This window comes from Prunus avium, chromosome 4, assembly GCF_965620075.1.
Source record: "Prunus avium chromosome 4, drPruAviu1.hap1.1, whole genome shotgun sequence".
Classification (NCBI taxonomy): domain Eukaryota; kingdom Viridiplantae; phylum Streptophyta; class Magnoliopsida; order Rosales; family Rosaceae; genus Prunus; species Prunus avium.
Genome location: NC_142287.1, coordinates 6,722,724 through 6,728,769, shown reverse-complemented (window position 1 = coordinate 6,728,769; position 6,046 = coordinate 6,722,724). Strand labels below are relative to the sequence as shown.

At 39.7% G+C, this 6,046-nt stretch overlaps 1 non-coding gene across 1 annotated transcript; it reads left to right on the top strand.

Moving 5' to 3' along the window:
- The first annotated feature begins 1,713 nt into the window (after positions 1-1,713).
- Positions 1,714-1,820, top strand: LOC148294732 (small nucleolar RNA R71). Its single transcript, XR_015835614.1, has one exon. It is a non-coding gene; the product is annotated as a small nucleolar RNA R71 (small nucleolar RNA).
- The last annotated feature ends 4,226 nt before the right edge of the window (positions 1,821-6,046 follow it).

The following is a 6,046-nucleotide window of genomic DNA, read 5'->3' as shown; positions in this document are numbered from 1 at the left end:
ACAGCTTCTAGAGCATCATTAGACTTTCTCTGCAAAATTTTGGAAGAAACCTCATGATCCACAACATCAATTGAAAAGCAAGAATCAAGAGAGATAGAAGGTTGAGATAGAGCATTAAGCATTTTAAATTCAACAGTTTCACCCAAAACAGTCATGGAGAGGGTGCTATCTTTCACTTTGATGATTGTGTCTGCAGTGGCCATGAATGGTCTGCCTAGGAGAATGGGATCAACACGATCTCCATTTGGATTGTCTTCCATGTCCATCACTACAAAATCAGCAGGGAGAATTAGTGTATTAACTTGAACTAGAATATCTTCTACAATACCTTTTGGATATTTTATAGAATGATCAGCTAGTTCAAGTCGCATTGAAGTCTTCTTCATCCCTTCTAAGCCAAGCTCTTGATAAACTGAATATGGCAAAACATTGATGCTTGCTCCCAAGTCCAACATGGCTCTTCCAACCTTCTTGCCTCCAATGTTAATGGGAATGTCAAAGCTGCCAGGATCATCTAGTTTTGGTGGAAGCTTCCTTTGCAATACAGCACTTACATTCTGGTCGAGCTTTACTCCTTCATTTGGAGCGAAATTGAGCTTGTGAGTTTTCAAGTCCTTGATGAATTTTCCATATGCAGGAATCTGTTCAATAAGATCAAGCAAAGGCAAATTGATATTAACTTTACTCAAAATATCATAAATCTCTTTAAAAGCCTTATCTTGCTTTGCTTTCTTAAGACGGCCTGGAAATGGAATCTGTGGAACATATGGAGCGGGTGGCACGTATCTATCTTCTTGAAGATGTGGTGGCACAAATTTGTCATCCCTTTTATGCAATTGGAATTGATCGGATTTCTGAGAATCTGATTTGGCCTTAGGAACAGATTGAGAAGTTTTGAGTTGTTCTCCTTCCGTAGCCATGGTCTCCTCGTCTTTATCTTCTACAATCACAACATCATTTGAAAGATTAGAATCATCTTTATTATCAATGATCTTACCTGATCTGAGCACATGAATGGCCTTGGCTTCTGGGTTCTTTGGATTGATCTCAGTTTGGCTTGGCCATTTCCCAGGCACTCTTTGAGTTATTTCAGCAGCTATTTGGCCTAATTGGACTTCCAATTTGGAGATGGCAGCTTGTGTAGTTTGCTGAAAATTGGATTGGTTGATTGCCATCTGCTTCACTATATCTTCCAATGATGATGATGATTGTTGTGGCCTTTGGAATGAAGGGGGATTTGCTTGATTCTGGGTATTTCTCCATGAAAAGTTTGGATGATTCCTCCAACCTGGATTATAACTTTGAGAGTATGGATCATTTCTTGGACCTTGGTTGTAGGAATTTACCAACTTAGCTTGCTCTTGCACAAATTCTGGATATCCAGCCCCAAGTGGACAAGCTGTGGTAGCATGGTCATGAGATTCACAAATGCTACACACTTCCTTCGGAAGGCTTCTTGAGTTTAATGCAAGAAGAGCATCTAGCTTTTGTTCCAGTTTTGAAATCTGCACACTAGAAGCATCATTAGAACCACTAATAACACGTTTACCTCTTGTATCCGTATGTTGGGTCTCCATTGCTATCTCCTCAAAGAGTTCGTACGTTTCTTCTGGAGTTTTGGTTTTAAAAGAACCACCTGCAAAATTGGTGACTATATTATGACTCGAAGGGGTTAGTCCTTTATAAAACATACGCATTTGAAGCTTCAATGGAATCCCATGATGAGGACATTGGTTGAGCAACCCATTGAATTTCTCCCATGCTTCACAAAACGATTCATCATCTTGCTGTGCAAATAACAAGATCTTTTCCCTAAGCATGTCGGTCTTTTGCGTGGAGAAGTATTTTTCCAGGAACTTCTTTTGAATGGCAGACCATGTAGTGAGTGAACCAGGCTTCAAAGAATTCAACCAATACTTCGCCTTATCCTTTAAAGTGTATGGAAACACTCTCATTCGAAGTTGATCTTCTGTCACACCTGTCAAGGGAAAAGAACTCACAACATTAAAAATATCCTTTATATGAGTCAATGGATCTTCATTAGGTAAACCATAAAAGGAAGGCAGCATATTAAGATGAGAAGATTTAAGCTCATAATTTCGAGCTACAGTGGGCAGCAAAATGCTTGAAGGAGATGCTGGAATTGTTGGGATATCAAGTTCTCCCATGAACTCAATGGCAGCCATCATTTCTTCTTCTTCTTGGTCTGAACTTGCTTCCGAATTTGAAAGTGAAGAACCGGGAAGTTCAGTGTGGAGAGCAAGACTTGTAAATGTAGCAAGAGCTTGCTCTTTTGCAGTTGACAACTCCCTTTCTAGACGATTCTGAATTTCAGAGGTCACTCGTCTGGGTTGCAATGATGGTCCTGCGTTCAAAGATCTAGAACGTTGGAACGAAGACCTCACTTGTTCAAGTAATGGATTTTTAGACATAAACTACCTGAAACAGAAAATTAGATTAATTAGAAACACTAAAAAGAATAGGGTAACCTTGGGCACATAACCAGGGAAGAACTTTCGTTCAGTCCCCGGCAACGGCGCCAAAATTTGTTGTTAATAATATGTTAACTCGCAATTGTACGGGGCAATTAGTAGTATAGCAAGACAAGTACGAGGTCGTACCCACGAAGACTGAGAAGTTCAAATTAGTTATGTACTTTAGATTACCAAATTCAAGAAGTTAGGAAGTTAAATCTAAAACAGAATTTAAAGCAAGAGTGAGTTTGAAAACAAATGCAGCAAGATTAAAATGAACTTTGAAGTGAGAATGCTTGTGATTATAGAAAGAAATGAACAAACTGAAATTGCAACGGAAAGCAAGTAAACAAAAGTAACAAAGGGTGGTTTTGAAAGTTAAAACACAGGTTTGGAGACTAGGGCATTCGATTCACCATAACAATTCAATTCTGGGTTATAAAGATTCAAGTAACAAGTCTAATTCATATTCAAAGATTGATTCTAGCTAAAGTATGATTAGGCCATGGTGTTTGGTCCTAACCTTGTGTTCCTAATTCCCTAATTTGATCATTTGTTGTCTAACCTAAAATTAAGCATTAGGAACCCATTAAGCATAGAAGAACATTTTAAACAACCAAGTATGTATCTAATCCCTGTTGTCGAATGTCCATACATACTCTTCCTATTCATAGTTCAATTCGAATTAAAGCATGGTGTATACTCTTAATTCAAACCAAGATAGTTAACAAACAAGTTCTAATGGTGATCAATCATTCAAACAAGCATGTTAACTTATAAGCATAATGAATAAGAACATGAATCATGAATCAAACTTGAAACTCCAAACTTATAAACCCAGAATATTCATGTTAGGTTACATCGAAGCCCTAGTTATGGATTTAGCTACTCATAATGGAAAAGAGACTTGAACAGAAATGAGAAAACATAATGAATGCAATAAGAGTAGAAAAACCCTTTTTCTGAAGTTCTTGTGGTGTCCAAGGCTTCTCCAAGTGCTTCTCCACTTCTAATGCTTCTCCAAGAGCTTCCCCACTTCTAGAAAGATGTATGAAGGATATGGAGGTGATTTGGGATGAGTTTGAGTGAGTGGTGATGGCTAAGGAAGATGAAATTCGTAGGGAAATGGAATAGAAGTTTGCTAGAGTTGTTTTGGTGATTGTTGGAGTGTTCGGGATTGTGAGAGTGTTTGAGGATGGTTGGAGTGAATTGTGGGGGTTGTGAATCTCAGGATTTGTTGTGTCTTGAATGTGGAATGGATGTGGTATTTATAGGGAGAGGGGAGTGACAAATCTGAATTCAATATGGCTAATGCATACAACACTTGCATTATAAAAGATGAATTGGTTGATGCACTTCACTAATGCATACAACACTTGCATTATAAAATCTGAATTGGTTGATGCACTTCAGCAATAAATCCCACCAGCAGCCCTAGCTCATCTTCATGTCACCATGACCAAGCCTCCAACCAGCTACAATAGCTCATGCCTAGCTCACCATGACCAAGCTTCCAACCAGCTCATCCTGAGGTCAGCATGACCAGCAACTTCAAGGGCTTACAACTTGGGATAGGCTGAATCAAATGAAGACTTTAAGATGTCCATTGTGAAGTTCAGAATGTGTATGATCCAACCACACAAGTATTGGCCCAATCCAAGCTCGGAGGAGGAAGTTAAGGCTGAAACAAATTGCTAACTCAGTTTGCTCGCTGACAAAATCCATCCTGAGCATGGTTCTGTGTTTGCTAGGTGACGGACTCCAGATTTATCCAATGGGGCTGAATTTTGGATATGTTATAGTACACACCCATTGGAACAACTTTCATGAAGACTGTTGCCTCATCCGAGCTATGTAGGTTGCTGAAACGAAGCTTGCAATATGACCTACGGAACTGGACTGGCAGGGGGCTGTAGCCAAAATGAGTTTGTCTTTAAGCTCTTCTTCTCTTCATCCAAATTAGGCCTTAACATGCATGAATTGCATGAATTATGCTCTCTTGCTCTTTTGGCCAACAAAACACACAAAGGGAGGCAAATAACTCAAAATTATAAGAAACTAAGCAAAAGAAGTAAGTAAATTGGGCATGTATATGTATGAAACTATGAGCTTAACAACCAACCACCCCAATTAGGAACGAACTGCCGTTGAACTTGAATTGTCCAATTTCTCACACCTATTGATTTCGGATCGAGCCCCAAACTTGGGCAACATCATAATATGGTGGGAGGAGTCATTTGGTGAGTTTTGAGTGAAATCCAATCGCTAGAAGTATGGAATGCACCAACCACCCCAATTAGGAACGAACTGCCGTTGAACATGAATTGTCCAATTTAGAACACCTATTGATTTTGGATCGAGCCCAAAACTTGGGCAACATCATAATATGGTGGGAGGAGTCATTTGGTGAATTTTGAGTGAAATCCGATCGCTAGAAGTATGGAATACACCAACCACTCCAATTAGGAACGAACTGCCGTTGAACTTGAATTGTCCAATTTGGAACACCTATTGATTTCGGATCGAGCCCAAAACTTGGGCAACATCATAATATGGTGGGAGGAGTCATTTGGTGAGTTTTGAGTGAAATCCAATCGCTAGAAGTATGGAATACACCAACCACTCCAATTAGGAACGAACTGTCGTTGAACTTGAATTGTCCAATTTCTCACACCTATTGAGTTCGGATCGAGCCCAAAACTTGGGCAACATCATAATATGGTGGGAGGAGTCATTTGGTGAGCTTTGAGTGAAATCCAATCGTTAGAAGTATGGAATACACCAACCACTCCAATTAGGAACGAACTGCCGTTGAACTTGAATTGTCCAATTTGGAACACCTATTGATTTCTGATCGAGCCCAAAACTTGGGCAACAACGTAATATGGTGGGAGGAGTCAATTGGTGAGTTTTGAGTGAAATCCAATCACTAGAAGTATGGAATACACCAACCACTCCAATTAGGAACGAACTGCCGTTGAACTTGAATTGTCCAATTTGGAACACCTATTGATTTCGGATCGAGCCCAAAACTTGGGCAACATCATAATATGGTGGGAGGAGTCATTTGGTGAGTTTTGAGTGAAATCCAATCGCTAGAAGTATGGAATACACCAACCACTCCAATTAGGAACGAACTGTCGTTGAACTTGAATTGTCCAATTTCTCACACCTATTGATTTCGGATCGAGCCCATAACTTGGGCAACATCATAATTTGGTGGGAGGAGTCATTTGGTGAGTTTTGAGTGAAATCCAATTGCTGGAAGTATGGAATACACCAACCACTCCAATTAGGAACGAACTGCCGTTGAACTTGAATTGTCCAATTTGGAACACCTATTGATTTCGGATCGAACCCAAAACTTGGGCAACATCATAATATGGTGGGAGGAGTCAATTGGTGAGTTTTGAGTGAAATCGAATCGCTAGAAGTATGGAATACACCAACCACTCCAATTAGGAACGAACTGCCGTTGAACTTGAATTGTCCAATTTGGAACACCTATTGATTTCGGATCGAACCCAAAACTTGGGCAACATCATAATATGGTGGGAGGAGTCAATTGGTGA